The sequence below is a fragment of the Heterocephalus glaber genome, unplaced genomic scaffold (genome assembly GCF_053883595.1).
Source record: "Heterocephalus glaber isolate CG9 unplaced genomic scaffold, H.glaber_assembly_v1.0 deba00001429, whole genome shotgun sequence".
Taxonomy (NCBI): domain Eukaryota; kingdom Metazoa; phylum Chordata; class Mammalia; order Rodentia; family Bathyergidae; genus Heterocephalus; species Heterocephalus glaber.
The window spans coordinates 15,143,612-15,166,095 of NW_028258294.1; the positions used below are offsets into that span (position 1 = coordinate 15,143,612).

The 22,484-nt window shown below is 33.9% G+C and overlaps 1 pseudogene across 1 annotated transcript in view; it reads left to right on the top strand.

The window, feature by feature from the left end:
- LOC101725674 (protein PBDC1 pseudogene) overlaps positions 1 to 22,484 on the top strand; it is a 195,590-nt pseudogene that overhangs the window by 132,428 nt on the left and 40,678 nt on the right. Inside the window, exon 5 of the transcript XR_015451553.1 lies at positions 15,995 to 16,065. The product of XR_015451553.1 is annotated as a protein PBDC1 pseudogene (transcript). The remainder of the gene's footprint in view (positions 1 to 15,994; positions 16,066 to 22,484) is intronic.

Sequence of the window (22,484 nt, forward strand, 5' to 3'; positions counted from 1 at the left end):
TTTTAGTTTAGTGCACGGCAAGAGATATAGGTCTAATTTCATCTTTGGCAAGTTGAAACCCAAGTTTTCCAGCACCATTTATTAAAGAGGTTATCTTTCCTCCAGTGAGGGTGTTTGCTTCCTTTATCAAAGATGAGATGGATGAGTGTGTCTGGCATTGTTTCTGCATCTTCCAGTCTGTTCCATTGGTCCTCAGGTCTGTTTCTTTGCCAGTACCATGCTGTTTTTATAACAGTAGCTTTGTAGTAGAGTTGCAGGTTGGGGATTGTGATACCCCCTGCCATGTCTCTGTTACCTAGAATTGCTTTTGCTATTCTGGGTCTCTTCTTGTTCCAAATCAATTTTTGGATTGTTTTCTCAAGGTCTGTGAAGTATGCTGCTGGGATCTCAATTGAAATTGCATTAAATCTATATAGCAGTTTGGGAAGTATGGCCATTTTCACTATATTAATCCTTCCTACCCAGGAGCAGGGGATGTCTGTCCATTTTCTGATATCATCTTCAATCTCTCTTTTCAGAGTGCCATAGTTTTCAGAGAAGAGGTCTTTGATTTCTTTCATTAGGTTGATTCCTAGGTATTTCAGTTTTTTGGATGCTATTGTGAAAGGAATTATTTGCCCTATTTCTGTGTCAGTGAGTCTGTCATTCGTGTAGAGGAAAGCTATTGATTTTTGTGTGTTGACCTTGTAAGCAGCTACTTGACTGAATTTGGTTATTAAGTCTAGAAGACTTTTGGTGGAGTTCTTGGGGTGTTCTATATACAGTATCATGTCATCTGCAAATAATGACAATTTGACTTCTTCATTTCCTATCTTTGGAATTTTATCAGTTTTGATACTGAATCTTTCTGAATTGTACATCAATCAGTGTACAAGAATATTCAAGTAACAGAGTTAATATAAAATGATTAGATTCAACAAGGATTTTATTTATTTTACTTTAAAGGTAAGAAAGAAAAATTTGCTTATTTTACTAAAATTAATACTGAATGTGTTTGAAAGCAGAGACTCAAAATGCTCAGAACTACTGAGGAGTGCATCCTAGGGCTTATAAGATAATTAAAATTCTGCCTGAATGTGTATTTCAAATTACTCTATTTAAACTAAATTCATTTGAAATGAAGGGGCATAATTTTTTGTTTAACTAAAGCTCACTCTTGCAATTTCTGAAAGAAAAATCCATAATGTTATGTCCTTTAAAACAAATCCCTTGGATTTTATTAAAGTAGTAAAAATACCAATGTGTGTGACAGTGGATTTTTCTAAGATAAAGGTTCTTTCTCTTATACACTAATAAAAAATGAGATACACATATTTCTTGAAGGAGATTGTGTGGAAGTAAAAAAAAAAAAAAAGAATACATAAAACCTAGAGTATATCTTATTTATATTGCTACCAAATCTTTCCACTAGCTCTCTGAAAGAAATACAGCTATGCTTGACTAAGGTTGGTTTTTAATTAAACATGATATTTCTCTCTGCAAGTAAAAGATGAGCTAATAGCAATAAATTCATAGGAAGACATCAGAGTTTTATTTCTAAATTCTTTTACTAACGATAGTTCTTTATGCTAATCATACTCATACAGGTTAGAAATAGATACATTTAGTCACAGGTACACACCATACTAATAATAGTTTTCCAAAGCACACAGGGCATTGTAAGAAATCATAGTCATGTTCAAGCACTAATTTCCAACTCTCTTACTATTAGTTTGACTTTAATTGATTTAACTCTATTAAAACACAACTCTAGAATGACGGATATTTCATTTTTTGGAATATACAATGTATATGTCATAATACCTTCTAAATGGACACCTTCAGAATGAATCTATTTTAAAACTGTGATTGCTGTGTATTATAGTTTTTACCACATTAATAAAAAATCCTTAGGGTACATTTTCCTTTCACAATACAAGCAAGGGAAAAAAAATCAATACTTCTTTGATAATGAAACCTTCTAGGTTTTAAAAATTCTATTATTTACTGCAAACTGTAACATCACATATCAAAATATTTCCTATTTTATTTAAAACAATAAGACTACTAGATTTAATATAGTTAGAAATTGAATAAATGTAAAAAATTATTTCTACATAAATTATTTTCCCTGATTCTTTGGATGCTCTTATATCTCACAACTTACAGTGGATTTGAAAACTGGTCAAATCTAAGTAAAAATTTTCTATTTTTAGGTGGTTCTCTCTTCGGAAACATACCAGAGTATGTTAGTCATGTTTCTATCTTATTCATAAGTGAATCTCATAGGTATCTAAAAATTGTCTGACTCCACTTCAGTCAAAAGAAGCCCAGAATAATTCTTTCCTTCCTGCTTTCCTGACCATCTTGCTTCATTCTATGATTTCCAGAAGTTTTAAGTGTCTCTCACAGGAGTTGTCAAATGTATTATATTTAGAGTAACTCGAAGGGAAAACACTCCTAAACAATTATTCTACTCCCCAATTTGGATAAGCTAAATTAGAAGTACACATTTTCAAAAAAGATTCTAATTTACCCACTAATGGATCAAAGAGTTGTTTCAAAGGAATCTTTGAGAAGAGCAGCATAAAATTAAGAAAATTTCAGTCTTTTGTTAGTGGGGCTATTCTATACATAATATCATTAGAAAATAAATAGTAATTTTCAACTTTCTCCTCCCAAGTCATTTCTTTCTCCCACTCTACTCTAGGGAAATTGACAATAATCCTCTTTTGTATTTCCATTCTTCAGCTAAAAAAAATCACCTGTCCACCCTTCTAAAAGAATTATTATTAATATGTAGATTTCAGAGAGAGTTATTTTCAAAAACTGAAAATGATTTAATCTTCTTAGGGAGAGTCTCCTATGTGATAACAGTGGACTCATGTTTAATATTTAATGACGTAAAATCAAATGTCTGTCTTCTTATTCAAAGATTAATTAAAAATTCAATTCATATTCTACTGTATATCCATTTTTACCATTATCTTCATTAGCCAGCTAGTCATTTATATATAAAAGTTTGGTGAAATTTTTCATTCGAATATAATGCTTATAATTGTGTATTCTCTATATACATATTTATGAAAAAAATTAAGTTGTGCTATTTACTAATCAGCAGTTTCAACAACAATCAGTTTTTGGTATTATACATATAGTCTTTCATTCTTCCTCTCTTGAGATCTGGAAAATATGTTTTTGGGCTGTATAAGTGAATGTTGATTTATATGTACATATATATGTATACATTATAAGATGGCATGGAAAAAGAAAGAAATATAACTGTGTATTAGTTCTCTAAGTGGAAAAGGCTGGGGAAGATATCCAAATCAGAAATGATGCAATTTGAAATAACATTTAATATTTTAATGTAAATTTCTCTTTTGAAAAAAAAATTTAATATCTTCATAATTTAAACATGGTTAAATTAAAACGTAAAATAATGTTGACTCTTGAGGTCAAGATACAAAAGTAATATCTTGCAGTGCTTTAGGTGAGAATTTTTTGTAAGTCTGAAAAACACATAAGTAAATTTTCATTAATTTTATGTGGGATTTTATTTGTTTACACAATTGTGCCCTTCCCCTTAGCTTGGCTTCCATCCATCAATGCTCTGCTTATTATCATTAGGATATTTATAGCTCTGGAGCTTTTTTTATATTACTGGTACTTACTGACTTACTCAGTGGCTCATCAGGTCTCTCCTCCACCCACACTGACATTGGGAAGGAACGTCGCCAGAAAGGTTAACTTTTCCCACCCCAGCTGAATTGTCATGTCCAAAGGACAACTAAAATTAAAGTATGTTCATAGTTAGAGTTCAGAGAAGTAAATTTTATTGAAGCACAGTGAAAAAAGAAGCTACTTTGAAGAGCGATCACTAGAGTTGCTTATGGGTTTATAATGTATGTATGTCTGTACTAATGTATGAAATGCACTAATTAGTTCTTCTGAAAGTTCCTTCATGTTCCTTCATATGGATATCATGTTAATTTTGCAAACCCACTTTCAACTTGTTACAATAATTTGAAGACTTTTTCACAAGTATAACTTCTGGATTTGTTTCCAGAATCCACTTCCCTGTTCATTATTTGTATAAAATAGAAAACTAAATCAGTGCTTATCATATACAAAGAATCTTAAGAACCCATACTCATACCATCAAGAATCATTGCCATCTAATTGATGGTATTTAAGATTCATTAATAAAATATTTGTCTTTCTTTAGGAATGTATTTTACACATATTAAATTGTAGATCATAAATTTTATGTTATTAATGGATTTTTAGCAGTAGTAAAATTTTTTGAACTAAAAATTTAACATTAATGGTGAATTTGTGAAAGCAAAGACAACTCATCTACTAATTCCCTAATAATTTTCTCTTCTAACAATGCAGTAATTTAGGAGTTAGAGAGTAGTTTAACTGCCTATCTGCCTTTTTCTGAGCTACACTGTGTCATAATCTTCGTCTTAAGAGCAACAGATGTTCTTTGGAAGCCTGGGAAAGTTTCAGCTTACTTAACTGGAAATTTAAAGCATTCATTCCATCCTCTGAACATGAAAATACAACTGTAAAATCATGTCCTGGCAATTTAAAAAATGCTTTAACTTTTAAATGACAGGATTCATTATTGCATTTAGCTGTTCATTTTTGCTTAATTTGAAGCACTGTGTAATTGAAAGTCATAACACTCACTAGTCCTTGCCCACTGCCATAGATGTGGCTGCATTTTCTTTCACTGCACTCTGAATTTTGCTGTTGCTAATATGGACCACTAACAGAAGCATTTGGGGGACATAACACATTTTTTTGTCATAAAGGTCCAGAAACATGGCTCTGTCAAACCCACGTTTATTCTTTTGAATATTTCTATTGATCAATTATTTATTTTAATTTTATGAGTTTTATTATATTAAACAATGAGTGCTTAACAGGAAGAACAATCATAAAAATAAAGCATGTAATTTTTAATATATTATTTATAAAAAAGCATCAAAATTTTCAACATTGACTGGTTTTTGGTGTACAAAGTCTAAAAAAGAACATCAGAAATAAAAACTTACATGAACTTCAATGAAAATAACAATGACACTCTACCAAAAAAAATTTTCACTTCTATTATCACACCTAAGGCAGTCTTTACACACTACAACAGCACATTCCATACACATATATTGGTTACACTGACAGCACATGTTTTTGCTTTATTGGCCTTTTTGTAGGACACACTTGACATCTCACTGGTCTTGCTGTTTTGCCAGGAGGTTTTTATTATATTATACAATGTGTAGTTAACAGAAACATAGAATATCAATAAAATAAAGTATTAAATTGTTAAAATATATTGCACATTTAAAATAACCATCAACATTTTCATATCAGCTGTTCTTTTGGTTACAAAACCTAAAAGATAACATCAGAAATAAAAACCTATCTGGACTACAAAGAAAATACCAGTAAAACTGTACAACAAAAATCTTTGCTTTGTCACACCCAAGACTATCTTCAGACATGAAAATTGCATGTTCCATACACAAGTATCACTTACACTGATGGCACATATGTTTTGCTTCTTGTCCTTTCTTGTAGGGCACAGTTGACATCCTTTTGGATTTCTTGCTGTTGTAGTAGATATTTTGGATGCTGTGCCTGTCTGTTCACCTGTCAGGTCACCAGTGTACTCTACAATTTTTAGGCATAGTACCCTGGGCAGAAACACTTTGATTTTCCTCTTCTGTAAATGATCTCTTTTGAGTTCCAGTCTCAATCCTCTAAGAAAATTTCTCCATGGTATTTTGCACTTGTTAATTTCTTTGTAAACTATCAAACTATTTATGCCCCACATGTTTAGACATTACCATTGGCCAATGGTTTGTGTTTCAAGTGACATCATGAACTGCATAACTCAACAACAACATCTGCCCTACCTTTGGTTTTGTTGTAGAAAGTTTCCATCTCAGGCTTTAGTTTTGTTAGGGCTTCCCTGTCAGTATTTCCATCATGGTGTAATATTGACATCAGCACTACCAGTTTGATTTTCTTTCCCATATATGAAGGCAATGTAAATCTTACTGAAATCCAGATTGTACTATATAATTCTCTGTTTTGAAATTACAGCATTGCCTTTGGAATTTCCACTTTGTTGTTTTGCACAGTTCCCACACTGGTCAACTTGTTCTCTGTTAGCCAATAAAATATCAATTGGAATCTGGTAAACCAATTGGATAATGTCACATTCTAATTATTTTGGGAGATGGGAGCAACAAGTCTTTTCTAAATATGCGGTTTATTACTATGTGAATAAGGACCTAGTGTCTGAGTTCTAGGATACATTTCAAAATGGAAAACATAATAAGTCTTCATATCTACAAGGGCATAAATTTTTATGGTGTGCCAATTCCTTAGCAATTACTCATAAAACTGTCAAATAATGACCAGATAGGAACCAGATTATCAATGCTTTTTCTTTCTTCCATGGTGATTTTGTCATCATCATATCTCAGGCAGTTTTGAAGGAAACCAAATCTCCTTTGTGCCATTGTTATTCTACAAACCTCAAGCCCACATCCATCCCTTTTCCATAAGTCATTTACATTTCTACAATTACCATGAGAAAGCCCTGCTAAGTACAGCAGTCCTATGAATGCTTTCAGTTCAGCTAGTGAGGTGTCATAGTAAATACATTTCTGACTATGGCTATTGGTGGATACACAATGTTTTCCTTATATTTCAGCCTTTGTGTATTTCACAACATCTTGTAACATTTCATCTATTACAATTTCCTACATTGAACTGCATTGCTGGTATTTTGTCCAATAGGTTTCAATTTTTCTAGGGTCCTCACTGTTTTTCAGACCTAGTTATAACATTGGATCATTCCATTTGGTTGAGTGATCATTTTTCAACATCCCAACTAGTCAAATAATGTACTCATATTGCTGCTTACTTCATCATCTGAATCAAGGAAGTCTACATTCTCTGTATCAGTTGATTTCACTGTCACAGGAACTTTGGCTCACATGGCCAACATCAAAGTCATCATCATCATCATCCTCATTATCATCATCATCATATACCTACAACACTATTCTGTTATGAAAATATGAGGGGCCGGGTATTTATCTCAGTGGTTCTGGCACCTGCCTTGCAAGTGCAAGATCCTGAGTTAAATCTCTGGTAACAAAAAAAAAAGGTTGTTTGTTATGAAAATATGTATTTTACCATAAAAGGTCATCTTTAATATTGATTCATGAGTAATCTGATGATAGACTTCTGACCTCCTCCACAACTGAAAAATCTGGTTTTTCATGTGCCATTGTACTGATGGCTACTACTACCAGAAAAATCAAAAGAAAACTTTTGAAAAAACAAATCGAGTGATATGGGTGTATTACATCCTCTGTGACACTCAAGTAAACATGTGAAAAACATGTTAGATGGAGAATAATGTGGATACAAATCCCATTTTGACACTTTTTCACAGGTGCACACACCTTGCTATTCATTGTACCAAGGAAGTAAACACAAAGATTGCTTCCTGTATCCCACACGGAAAGGTACAGAGACTCACATCCAGCTGCTATTCAGTAGAAAAGTAAGGTACAAGTTTTTGAAACCCAGTGTTATGTTTGTTTGGAAACTTATTAAGGATTATTTCTTGATGTTTACTTTCCTTTGAAATATTTTCTTTTTTCTTTTTTCTTTTTTGTAATGGAGATCGAACTCGGGTCCTTGCACTTGCACAGCAGGTGAGGAAACCACTGAGCTAAATCCCTGGCCCCCTTTGAAATATTTTCTTTATTCATCTAATATCTCTTATTTGTCTCTGTGTTTCTCACAGAAACAGACTATCACAGAATATCACAGATCTAAATCTATAATAGTAAATTTTCACCTGTATCTCAAAACATTGGATATTTAAAATGAAGTTCTGGAATTTTATGAACGTTTTCATTACAATTATTCAAATCAATATCAAGGTATATTTAATTTAGGGAAAACAAAAAAACTTTCAAATATTTGGATATTTAACCAGCAATTAATTAAAAATGAAAATAAAGCATTCAAGGAAAACTAGAAAAAATATAAAAATAAAAAGAGGTAATAGTCAAATCCACAAAATATAATGACAAAATATTTAGAAAATACAAAAGGGAGTGTAGGTTTAGAAAGTTGTCTTATTCATGTGAATTGAACATGTTGTCAAAAACATTTAAATCACAGTTATAGAAAACATTTTGCATGGCTTCATTAAAAGACATGGTACACTGTTTAATAACTAAAAGTAGAACTCTGAAAGGTTTCTGTAAATAAGTTACTAGAGTGGTTGAAAGATATTTGATAAGATGAAGTTCACAGTCATAGTGTCTTTTAGTTCATTATCTTTTAAAAAGTATACATATTAAAATTAAGAGAAGGGCTGGAGATTTAGCTCAGTGGTGCCTCTGCCTGACTTGCAACCACAGGGTTCCAAGTTCGATCTGGGTACAAAATAAAAATTAAGAGAAAAAAATTGATTCAGGCTTTGATTAAGGACAAAACAAAATAAATACCCTAATATAAATTTTTGACTTGAAGTTCATATATTGAAGTTTACAGCAAGATCACAAAATTGAAGATATATTCCTCCTGTCCTATGTATATGGAATCAGAATTTCAGAATGGATTGTAAAGATCACTTGTCAAAAGTATCTTCTCTTTAAATATTGAAAATATATTGGAAAAAATGGAACAAAATACATTAATATTTTAACACAATTATGTCTTAATTACTTTCATTATACTAAATAGTAGCAGTGCTATGGGTAATGAATGACTAGAACCTGAATCTTCTGAGTCTTTACCAAGTTCTTCTTTCTATGCTACAATGAACCAATTATCAAACACCTACTAGCACAGCTAAATTACAGAGATTCGGGCAGTTATAGTAGAATTTTATAATTGGACACATGTTTTAAAGCATTTTCATGTCCTATCATTTTTCTATATGACACCAAATTTTGAATTCATAAAGATAATTGTTTTATAATTTAATGTTGATTTGTCTTGAAGTCATAGCAAAGTTATAATAATCAAATTCAAGCTTTACAGAAAAAAGTTTTAAAATTTTCTCAAATTCCCAGTCTAACATAAAAAAATTAATCTTGCAGTCTTGAGCAGACAGCTTTAAACTTATGTGCTTTGTCATGTGTTTTAGCAAAGCTAATGACCAGCAAGAAAGGCTGTGCTTCCTGGGGACCAGGAGTGGAATGAGGATGAATATCTACATGGGAACAGAGGAGTAGGAGAAAATCAGGAGAGATAAATCGATGCTTCCTACTTGCCTCTTGATATAAATCATGTAAAGCATTAGATTGAGGTTCAGTAAAGGCAAAAATTAAGATTGAGAGGGCCAGCGATTTAGCTCAGTGTTTTCATCGCCTGCCTCATAAGCCCCAGGTCCTGAGTTTGATCCCTGGTACCAAAAAAAAAAAAAAAAAAAAAAATTGAGATTGAGATTGAAAGCAGATAGGTTTATCCCTCATTAGAATTGCTTAGTTGAAGAAAAAGAAAAAAGAAAGATCCCATGAGAGCTTTGTGGATTCTGACATCAGAAATTTACAATATTACTTAGAAAGAATATTCATAAGTGGTTTGATACTGTGAAGAAACTCATTATTTTGAAAAGAGGCATAAAGGAAAAGATTGAAGCATTTATTCTGTGTTTCCTATACACATATTGATGAGAAATAAATAGTATGTCAAGAGAAGAAATTTCTGTATTAAAAGTTTTTAAAATGATAAAATTCATGTAGTTTCACTGTGGAACTGCCAATATAAAGCATAAAAGACTAGTCTCATTAGAAAAATGAGACAAGTGGACAATGCATGCTTACAGTTGGAAAACCAAAACATCACTCACGGAAATATATTTCCAAAAGTACTAATTAAATCAAATCAAGACCCAAGATCCAATTTCCATTACAGAACATAGAGGATTATATATCTTGCAACAGATCACTTGCACTCAAACTAAGCTATAGGACATAGAACAAATCACCTCTTTTATTTTAAAAATACATTATATGAAGAGGAAGAAAGATAGTACAAACATATTAATTAACTATGACATGTATGTATGGGTATGTGTGTTATTTCAGTTCTTAAATTTAAAATTTACATTTATATTTGCTAAACACATACTGGTTTGTTCCAGACTATCACTCTCACTCTAAGTAGATATAACAGATGACAGAAAATATATGAGCAACTTTTTCTGGCTATGGAGAGTACACAGCACACAACATTGTGAGAAATAGAAGTTATGACTGAAGTCTAAGAACACTCAACTTTATTCCTAGATAATGACTCCATGTCTTAGTTTATTTGTCCAACCATAATGAGAGGGCATAGACTGGATAAGTTGCAGTCAAGAGACATTCATTTTCCACAGTCGTTGCAGGCCTGAAATGTGCAAGAACAAGACATTGGAAAGTTTGCTTGTCTGATGAGGGCTTTCCACTTCTAAATTTTGTCCTTCGGAGGGGAGGAAAACTGTACCCCCACATGGCAGAAGGTGGAAGGGCAAAATAGGGAGAAATATCTCCATTAAACTCTTCTATAAGGGTGTCTGACCCCCATTCATGAGTCCTTATAATTCAGTCTCCTCCCAAAGAACTCACCTTCTTATACAGTTGATTTCAATTTCAATAAAAATTTTGGAGGTGACAAAAACATTCAAACAATAGCATTCAATGAATATACAAGGGAACTGCACCTGCAGTGTGCAGTGGTCTTTCAGTGTGTAGTGACATTGAACTGATATTAAGACAACTGAAGTGACTGTTGTATGTGGGATAGAGCCTTAGAGAACAAGAAGATGAAAGAAGATGGGTCTTGAGAACAGTATGGGAGTTTCAACATTGTGTCACAAGACAGGTTGAACACATTCTGTCAAGCCAAAGCAAAGCCCATCAAGTAGTAGTTACTACAAGGTTATAAGAGAAATAAAGATACAAGAGATTTTTGAAAAATGGCAGCAGGGGTTTCCAGGAATGTTGGAATTATTTCCAGAGTGGAGCGATCTTTGTAGTATCTTAATACAAAAACACTGGCATCTAGGTAAAACGATCTGAAAAACTTTCATAGTAAGGATAACGGCCTATATTATCTTTAAATTTTGTTTCAAAAACCCAAAATCAAGTCTAACAATATTAATACAATGATATAGAACCTATATTGAGTTGAATGGGCTTGGAAAATTCATTGGGATTTTGGGCTGGGAATTTAGCTTAGTGGCGCTGTGCCTGCCTGGCAAGTGCAAGGTCCTGGGTTCAATCCCTGGTATTGGAAAAAAAAAAATCATTGGGATTTCTAAGATCTTCACTTAATTGTTTGTATGACTGAGCCAGAACATTTGAAGGTTATCATCCAGTAATTGAAAAAGTTCAAAGTGATAATCTAATAGTAAAGCAAGTTTCATCACTGTTCAAAGGAAGAAGAATCCAAAGCTTCTTGATCTGAACATCTAAGAAACTAAAAAGACACCTTATCTACTCCCATAGTAGGACAGCTGTAGGGCAAATACTATCAACATTTCCTTTAAAAACCTTGGGAAGTGTGCATAAGACAAAAAGCCAGTAGCAAAAGTAATTTTGAAATCTAGTCTGGAAAATGTTAAAATGTCCTTCACTGGGACTAATGGGTCATGTCTCTGTATTCTGTACTCTTAGCCCTGCCCTCTACATCCTGCTTTATTATGAAAAGTAACATGTAGTGATATCTCAAGAGTTTTCACAGTTGGATTTCTCCTGGTAGAGTCTTAGGGTTGAAAGGCTCTTCCTTTAATACTCAGAGTGTTTTTCAGTTCAACATAGTAGTACTTCCAATATAAACCTCTTAAAATATTTGTCACTTTGTCAGTTCTTTTAGGTTTTACTCCATTAGATTAAAAATACAGCCTTACATCTACTCAGGATAATCTCATCACTAACATAGTCTTCTGCTGAAACTGCTGAAGTACTTAATTTTCCAAGAAACACTATTCTTTGATTGAGAGTATCCTTAATTTCTTTAGAAGGATTTTTGTCTTCTTGAAAGGTATTCTGAGTAACTGCCTTAGATATTTGTGAGGGCTTATTAAAAGATTTTGTAGTCAAATGTAGAGCTTCCTTTTTGGAGTATATTTTCCTTACAGTGCCCTGAATTTGATTTTTTTCCTCAGCAATCATTTCTTAATTTAAGCATAATTTTCTTTATAAAGAAGCTCAGAAAATTCAGTCATCAAGTTCTGTTTTCATATTTTACAGTTCTTGTTTTTTTCTTTCTTCACAATTTATCTGTATCCTTTTTTATTTTACTCTAAGTTGCAAATTGAAACCAGGTGGCACTTCTCTGATTGAAAAGCTCTAGATCAACCAGTTCATTAGATATATTTTCTCCTTTCCATATATCTGTTGGTATATGTTGCTAAATTTTTGCCACAGAATAACAAAGATCTCCAATTCCCCAATTCCTAGTAACATCTTCTTTAATAGGCTGGGGATTTAGCTCAGTGGTTCCACCGCCTGCCTCGCAAGCACAAGGTCACCAAGTTCAATATCCCTCCCAAAAAAAGAATTATCAAAACCAAAAACTTTCTAAATAGTGTTTCAAAGTATATTGTTTTCAATACATTCTTTAAAAAGCTCACTATATAAAGTTCCAGAGATATTCTTCCATTTTTGCTTGTTACAGCAGCACCCCACTTCCAATTGCAAAAGTCGATTTTAGTTTTATATTGCTGTATTACACTAATCCAAAAGTTGTGCACGTCAAAACAATGAACATTCATTAACTTAATTCCTGAAGGTCACAATTCTTGGAGTAGCTAGCAGAAAGGTTCTGGTTCAGAGTTTCTATCAGGTTACATATGTTTGTTTATACAGCAGTGTTTTTTGATGAGTATTTTTGAATATGGTTCCAAACTCATTAATGTGGCCTTTGGGAAGAAGTTTTGTATTACATATGTGAACATTTCCAAAGACTAAGAACTATATGGATTCTCCCAAAGGGAAAAATAGATTATAGAGAATAAACTTCAAAAATGGGAAGCCACAGACTTTTATAACCTAATCATAGAAGTGATATGACTGCTATAGTCTATTCACTAGAATTGCATCATTAAGTCTAGTCCATATTAAAAAAAAAATAAATTCCACCTCTATAATTAAAGAATTTGTAGAAATATATTGGAAACCAGTGCAACACAGGTTAATCTAGATCTTATAAGAATGAATATTTGGTTACTCTATCTCCAAACATATTATAAACAACCAGTCCACTTGCTGAAGGAAAAAGAATAGGTAGTGAAGAAAAAAGATAGAAATATCATCTATTATCCCATGAAATAAGATTCACAAGTGTTATTAGTATTTATTTCTTATTTTTATATGAATATATTTGTTAATATAACATTTTTTGTATTTCTTTCTTAATTCTCTGCATTGATATTTGATAAAATTATACTTCAGTTATGTATGTTGCAAGTTTTATTGTGCCTGATGGATTCATTCTGTTTGGCTTTCTGGAGTTGTGATCCTTATTGTCTTTTCCTAGGGTATTGTTTAAAATTTTTTGGAGTGCTGCTTTGGTATTCATGAAGTTCCTCAGGTGCTCTTTGTCGTGAAAATATCTTATTTCTCCATCAATTTTGAAAGCTAGTTTTGCAAGATACATCAATCTGGGTTGGAGTTTGTTTTCTTTTAGGGTTTGAAATATGTCACTCCAGGCTCTTCCTGCCTTGAGTGTTTGTGTTGACAAGTCTGCTGTGATTCTGATGGGCTTTCCTTTGTATGTGATTTGTTTCTTTTCTCTCACTGCTTGTAGAATTTGGTCTTCTGTTGGGTTTTGGAATCTTAAGTATTATGTGCCTAGGTGTAGATTTTTTTTTTTTTTTATCATGGCTAGTTGGTATGCCTCACTTATCTGTATGTCAAGTTCTTTTCCCTGATTGGGAAATTTTCTGCCATTACTTCTGTAAACAATTTATGTCATTTGCACTCTCTCCTGTTTCTTCATTGACTCCAATCACTCTGACGTTATTTTTCTTTGCATCATCTACCATCTGCTGGATTGATTTCTTAAGGTCCTTTTACTATTTTTAAGAAAATTTTCTTTTCTGGGTCACTAATTGCAATCCTGTCTCTCATACCTGATATTCTCTCCTCACACTGACTCATTCTGCTGCAAAAACTATCAATGGATTTTTTTAATCTCCTGGAAATCTGTTTGCATTTGTTTTATGGATTCTATTTTTCTCCTATACTGGGATTCCATCATGTTCCTCAGCTCCTCTGTTTTTTTATCCGTGTCTGCTCTAGACTTATTAATCATTTCTTGCACTATGGCCACAATCTCTGTTGTTAACTGAGAAATTATTTCTGACTTCATTTTTTCTGGATCCTCTTTCTTTGCCACTTCAGGGAGTCTAGGAGGTTGAGTATCAGCTTGTTCTGTCTCCTTGCCCTTTGCGGTTGCATTTGATGATCTGGAAGTCTAGTTTTAAGACTTGTTTACATGCCTGCTCATTTCAACAGATGCATCCTGCTATACCTTTGTTGATGTGACTTTTTGCTTTCCCACTGGTCTTCAATTCTCAGCAAGCCACTGAGAAGCCTTTTCTCTGCTGCTCACCACTGTGCCAATTTCAATGGTATCTGCTTGAGCCTCTGGCTGTTATTTGCCCACCTGTGTAGTGCTTTTCCAGTAGGACCTTTGGCTGAGGCCTGTGGGCCCAAGCTGGTGGTGTGTGGGAGGGGCCCTGGCTGGGATCTGCTCACACCTGCTCAGCTGTGGTCCACGTGGAGTTCTCGCTGAGATCTGCACTCACTTACCAATGGAATCTGGGCAGGCTTCTGGCTGTTGCTTGTTCACCTGTGCAGCTTTTTAAAAGAGGGGAATTATTGAGCTGGAAGAGAAAAGTTTTTTCAAAGATGGGCAAAATGATATTTGAGTCTTTTATTTCCTTTTTGATAAGAGTTATGGTATACTTTCAGTTGTATGTGATAATAGTTGCTTCATTAGAAATGGAAGCATATTTTTGCTATTGCTTTCTTTGAATATTAAATGTAGTTAAATGTTTCGCATGGTTTCCAGGTTGACATGGAATGACATAATTCGATATCAGATATTACCTAAGTTAGAACTAAGTGTTGGAGTAATTACTCATAATTCCTAGGTTAGATAGAGCTTAAATGAAATAAAAAAAGGATTTCAAATATTTAAATTAGGTGATAAGAATTATGTTACTATAGTGTGAATTGTTGTCTCTCATCTTCTGACTGAATGACTGAAATCAGGTCTGAAACTCCTTCACCTCCTACTACATTTCATTCTTCATATTTGATAAGTCTTGGGTCAGGTAAGGGAAAATCTGTAGAAAATGGCACTAGATTTTTCTCCAGTTCATCTATGTCATCAAAGTTGAGAGTGAGACAGTAGAAGAGATCTCATTTATTTTTACTTTATGTTATTCTTCACCAACCTTTTCTTCCTAATTACTAATTCCCTTTGCTTCTGGTAACTGAAAATTAATCCTTAATACATAGGTGACATATATTTACATATTGCTTCACCAGTCCCCACATATATATGAGGTCAAATCCTTACAATTTTCTTTATCCATACCACTATTAGAGTTTCTGCTTTCTAAACAAAATCCAGTATGATATAATAGGCAAACACTATTGTCTATGAATTTTATGAAAATAATTAAGATAGTTCTTGAATGTTAAATATTATGAAACCTTGATGAAGGAAGAAAATTCCATTAAGCCTCCAGATTTGGGGGTGCAAATTTGGTCCCCTTTTCTATACCACTGAAAGTTAATGAGTCACAATTTTTCCTCTTGGGTCATGATCAACAATTTGAAAGAAAGATCATAATTAATGAAAATATATTTAATTGCTTCTTATTTAAAGAAAATATAATGTATTCTTATTTGCTTTCAAAATGAAATCAGTTTAATAAATCGAATTCTTCATCTTTTAACAGTGCTTTGAACAAGTGTATATTCAGACTCACCAAAACTGCTTTTTTGCCTTCTTCTGAGGCCATGATGTTTGGTAAGACACATTATTCAGAGACATGCTCTCTCCTCTGCCTAATATCTCATTTGACTGACCTTTACATGGTTAATAGCTTATAATATATCAAGAAGATTATCATGACTACCATGATACTACTATCTTCCTTTTTCTGTACTCTAATATCAACTCATAAAAATATGCATTTCTTGCATTTTATTTGCCTGTCTTTCCTAGTCCATTATGATGGCAAAATGAATAAAGAAGTGGAAAGATTTATGTGGAACTAACTGCAAGATAAAATCTTAATCAACAACATGTCCTTGAATGTGTAAATACTAAAACTTAGAAATCATGGTGTTTATTTGCTGCCTTCCCAAAAAGTAGTTCTCTAAAAATAGCAATTGAGTCTTGTGTAGATTCTAATACTTAGAACATTTCAGGAATTCAGAAAATATAAACAGTAGAAAACAATTTTAGCATCAACAAAGAGAGTAGATAGCTATACAATAAATTTTTCCTATAACACTGAAAATGAAACTTAGAAAATGAAAGAATTGCTTAGGACATGAAATATAACAACTTTTTTTTACTATTTGAAATGTGTCGGGAGGGCTGTTGGTATTTTGTTTTGATAAAACAAAAGGTAGAGAAAGACGTTATAGGAAAAGGGAAACTAAGAAATATGTTTTTTTCCAAATCCTGTTGTTACTACTAAAACATAAACAAATATAGCCTAATATGGCAGTCACTGATTTGGAGGAAATAAAGCTTAATTTTCTACACACTTTAATTATCAGGTACATCATAAATAGAGTATAGTATCTGAAATAATTCACATGCTATAATATCAATTCCTCCTAAAAACTTAATAATCATATTTAATATAGAGTAAATAAATTTCTTTTTATTCTACATAGATTCATGCCTGTAACTGAAAATTTTATACTATTTTAAGGATATTACAAAGTGCTGTTGCCTGAAATAGTTTTGTTTTATTCTCACTGATAGCTGTTATTTTACAACTGTTTAATACATCAACTAAATATAATGATGTCTTATCACTTGCAATATTGATTATAAATTTAATATTTTATAATTTAAGATGTGGAAAGAAATGGTAATATTCTGATTAAAAATGATGGACTGGCAGCATAGTCAGCCATTTTGGGCCTCAGTTTAATGTTGAAAAAATACAAAAAAGTTATTATCTACCTCATGAAGTTATTATGAGATATAAATAACAAAGCATGTAATGTGCTAGTCAAAAAATAAGCAGTTATATATTAGCTCCAAATCTAAATTTGCAGCTAAATATTTTCTACCACATTCTAGAAAAATAGATTGAGTTAGAGTGAGGTAAAAATTGAGAAACTTTCACACAATTGAAAAAGGGAGTGGGTAACATAAATGGAAAGGTGCGGTTGAGCAAAGAAAGCCTCACACCAGAGATAGAGTTTAAAAATAGCAGAACTAGCTTGGGTTTGAAAGGATCCAAAATGATTTCAGTTTGTACTACAATGTTTTATTCTGGTGTATTTAATAAGCACTTTGAATTTCAAATTTATTATCTTGTAAAATGAGAATAATATACATTTCATTGACTTACTGTCATAATAAAGAGAGAATTCTTATCAAAGAACCAGGATCATGAATAAAGATTAAAAATCAGATAGATTGCAACAAATTTAAACATTATAGTTACCTCTTGCAAGATGAAGAAATTTGTGGAGAGGAGCTGCATGGGTGCACGGGTTTCCACCAGAGGCCCACCATTCCATTGGTGAGTGTGTGCAGATCCCGGGGAGCAGCTGTGTGGCCCAGTTGGGCACAGCGGCAGGCGTATCCCAGTCAGGGGTCTGCCCTGACCCTAGAGGCTCCTGCACACCCACCCAGGCCGGAGGTCCACCCTGAAAGGAGCTGCCCTGGTGCCCGGGCTTCTGCCAGAGGCCTGCCATTCTATCCATGAGTGCATGCAGAGTCCAGGATCAGCTGTGTGGCCCAGACCACTGCAGCTGCAGGCAGATCCCAGCTGGGGCTCTGCCCCAATCACAAAGGCTTGGGCCCACCTACCTAACCCAAAAGCCCACTCAGAAAGGGGCTACACAAGTGCATGGGCTTCAGCCAGAGACTCGCCATACCATCAGCCACAGCCAGGGAACCACCTGGAAAAGAGCTGTAGAGGTACACAAGCAATACCCAGAGGCTTGCCAAGTACCTTTGATAAGTGTGTGGCAACCCTAGCCAAAGCCTACGTAGACAACAGGAACTGGAGTGCACAGCCCGCAACCAAGGCCCTCCCAGAAAACAGCTACATAGGGGCCCCAGAGAGAAGAACATCTAGATACCATCCCAAGTGTGCTCAGGCCACAGCCAGAAACCCACCCAGACAATAGGTCAGCTCAGGGATCCAGAAGGGCACCACTCTGAACCTAGGAATTGGTGTACTGGTAAGCAGCAGAGTAAAGGCTGCTCAGTAGCTTCCTGAGAATTCAAGACCACCAGGTAAAAAAAAGTCACCTCAACAAATGCACAGCAGGCTGCATCTGTTGAAATGAGAAGACAAGTAAACAAGTCATGAAATCAGACTTTCAGATCACCAAAGACAACCCCAAAGGGCAACTAGATGGAACAGTGTGATACTCAGCCATCTGCACTCCCTGAACTGGCAATGAAAGAGGAGCTGGAAAAAAAATGAAATCAGAAATAATTTCTCAGATAACAGGAGAGATTGTGCGCATAGTACAGACATGATTAATAAATCTAGAGAGGACACAGATAAAAAATTAGAGAAGCTGAGGAACATGATGGAATGCCAACATAGGAAACAAATGGAATCCATAAAACAAATGCAAACAAATTTCCAGGAGATTAAAAACTCCATTGAAAAATTATGCAGCAGAATGAGTCAATGCAAGGATAGAATTTCACATATAGAAGACAAGATTGCAATTAGTGACCAGGAAAAGAAAAATTTCTGAAAAATAGTAAGGGACTATGAGAAATCAATCCATGAGCTGCCTCACTATGCAAAGAAGAATAAGATCAGAGTGATTAGAGTGAAGGAAGAAACAGGAGAGAGTGCAAATTATATTTAAAAAAACTGTTCACAGAAGTAAAGGCAGTAAACTTCTCAAATAAGGGTAAAGAACTTGACATACAAGTAAGTGAGGCATATAGGACTCCAATTAGCCATGATTAAAAAAAAAAAAAAACTACACCTAGGCACATAATACTTAAGATTCCAGAAACCCAACAGAAGACCGAATTCTACAAGCAGTGAGAGAAAAGAAACAAATCACATACAAAGGAAAGCCCATCAGAATCACACGGTCTTCTCAACATAATACCTCAAGGCAAGAAGAGCTTGGAGTGACATATTTCATGCTGTAAAGAAAAACAATCACCAACCCAGATTGAGGTACCCCGCAAAACTACCTTTCAAAATTGATGCAGAAATAAGATACTTTCATGACAAAGACCACTTGAGGAACTTCATGAACACCCAACCAACACTCCAAAAAATTTTAAACAATATCCTTGGAAAAGACAATGAGGATCACAACCCCAGGAAGCCCAGCAGAATGAATCCATCAGGCACGACAAGAAATTAAAGCAAAGGGGGAGAATGCAATAAACAGAAAAAGTCATGACAATGATAAGTCAATACATATCAGTTATAACCATCAATGTTAACAGTCTCAATTTACCAAGAAAGAAATAGACTGACAGAATGGGTCAAGAAGCAAGATCCAACAATATGCTGCATACATGAAACACACTTAATTCAAAAAGAAACTCATAGACTGAAAGTTAAAGGGTGGAAAACAATACCTCATGTGACAGGAACCAAAAAAAAAGCAGGAGTAGTTATCCGCTTTGGAGATCAAGTGAATTTCAAACCAACATTGAATAAGAGAGACAAAGAAGGGCACTACATCCTTGTAAAGGGAACAATCCAAGAGGAAGAGGTGACAATCATTAATATATATGCACCAAATACTAGTGTGCCCAACTATATAAAACAAATATTAATGCACAAGAAAAAATCATATAAGCACTAATACAATAGTAGTGGAGGACCTCAATACCCTACTGTCACAAACAGATCAAGTAGAGAAAAAATAAACAACAAAATACTAGAACTCAATCAAACTCTTGAACAAATGAACTTAACAGATGTTTACAGAGTATTCTAACCCATAAAAATCAGAATACAAATTCTTGTTCAGCTGCACATGAGTTGTTCTCTAAAACAGACCACATATTTGCTCATAGAACATATTAATATTTGTGCAAAAGAATTGTACTTATCCCCTGTATACTATCAGACCATAGTGTGATGAAATTGGAGATTAATAGCAAAAGAAACCCCAAGAATTTCATAAACACATGGAAAATGTACAACACACATCTGAATAACCAATGGGTCACAGAGAAAATTAAAAAAGAAATCAGGCAGTTCCTACAATTAAATGACAATGACAATACAACAAATCGGAATCGATGGGACACAATGAAAACATTCTTACAAGAGAAATTCATAGCAGTGAACGTCACATTGGGAAAACAAAGCGAGCTGAATTACACAACCTTATGCTGAACCTAAAGATTCTAGAAAAAGAAGAGCAGGACAAATGCAAAGCTCATACAAGGGAGGAAATTATAAAGATAAGAGCAGAAATCAATCAATGGAGACTAAGAGAACAAGACAAAAAAATCAATGAAACCAAAAGTTAATTCTTTGAAAGAATAAACAAAATTGACAACCTCTAAGCCAACCTTATCAAAAAAAGGAAAGAAAAGGCCCAAATCCATGCAATTAAAAATGAAAACAGTGAAATTACAATAGACTCAGCAGAAATCCAGAGGATCATCAATGCCTTCCTCGAGAACCTATACGCCAATAAGATGGAAAATACAGAAGAAATGGACACATTCCTAGAGACATGTGAATTACCAAAGTTGAACGAAGATGACCTAAAAATTCTAAATGACTGAATATCAATCAATTAAATTGAAAATGTAATTAAAAACTTACCAACTAAGAAAAGTCCAGGTCCTGATGGCTTCACTGCTGAATTCTACAAGACGTTTAGAGAGGAGCTACTGCCACTAATGTTTAGCCTCTTCAATGAAATAGGAAGGGAAGCAATATTCCTGAATTCATTCCTGGAAGCAAGCATCACCTTGATCCCCAAAGCAGAGAAAGACCCAATCAAAAAAGAGAACTATAGCCCAATCTCTTTAATGAACATAGATGCAAAAATCCTTAATAAGATACTGGCAAATAGAATGCCGAAGATCATCAAGAAGATCATACACATGGATCAAGTGGGATTCATCCCAGGGATGCAGGGATGGTTCAGCATACACAAATCAATAAATGTAATACAATATGTTATTAAGCCAAGGATAAACACCATATGATCACCATATGCTCGGTAGATGCAGAGAAACCATTTGACAAAATCCAACATGTATTTGTGATAAAAACCTACCAAAAATTGGAATAGATGGTCTCTACCTCAATCTCATAAAAGCTATCTATGAAAAACCAACAGCCAATATCATACTAAATGGTCAAAAACTGAAATCCTTCACACTAAAATCAGGAACAAGACAAGGATGTTCACTATCACTACTCCTGTTCAATATAGTTTTGGAAACATTAGCCACAGCAATTAGACAAGAGAAAGAAATAAAAGGAATAAAGATAGGAAATGAAGAAGTCAAATTGTCATTATTTGCAGATCACATGATACTCTGAATAGAAGACCCTAAAGAGTCCACCAAAAGTCTTGAAAGACTTAATTACCAATTTCAGTAAAGTAGCTGGATACAAGTTCAACACACAAAAATCAATAGCTTTCCTCTACATGAACAACAGACTCACTGAGACAGAAATGGGGCAATCAATTTCTTTCACAAATGCATCCAGAAAATTGCATCAACCTAACAAAAGTAATCAAAGACCTCTACTCTGAAAACTATGGCACTCTGAAAAAAGAGATTGAAGAGGATATGAGAAAATGGAAAGACATCCCTTGCTCCTGGGTAGGAAGAATCAATATAGTGAAAATGGCCATACTTCCAAACCTGCTATATAGATTCAATGCCATCCTGATTGAAATTCCAACAGCATACTTCAAAGACCTTGAGAAAATAATCCAAAAATTCATTTGGAACAAGAAGAGACCTAGAATAGCAAAAGCATTACTAGGCAACAAAGACAAGGTAGGGGGTATCACAATCCCCAGCTTAAAACTATACTACAAAGCTACTGTTATAAAAACAGCATGGTACCAGCAGAAAAACAGACCTCAGGACCAGTAGAATAGATTAGAAGATGCAGAAACAACTCCAGACACATTCAACCACCTCATCTTTGACAAAGAAGCCAAACACCCTCACTGGAGGAAAGATGGCCTCTTTAATAAACCTTGCTGGAGAAATTG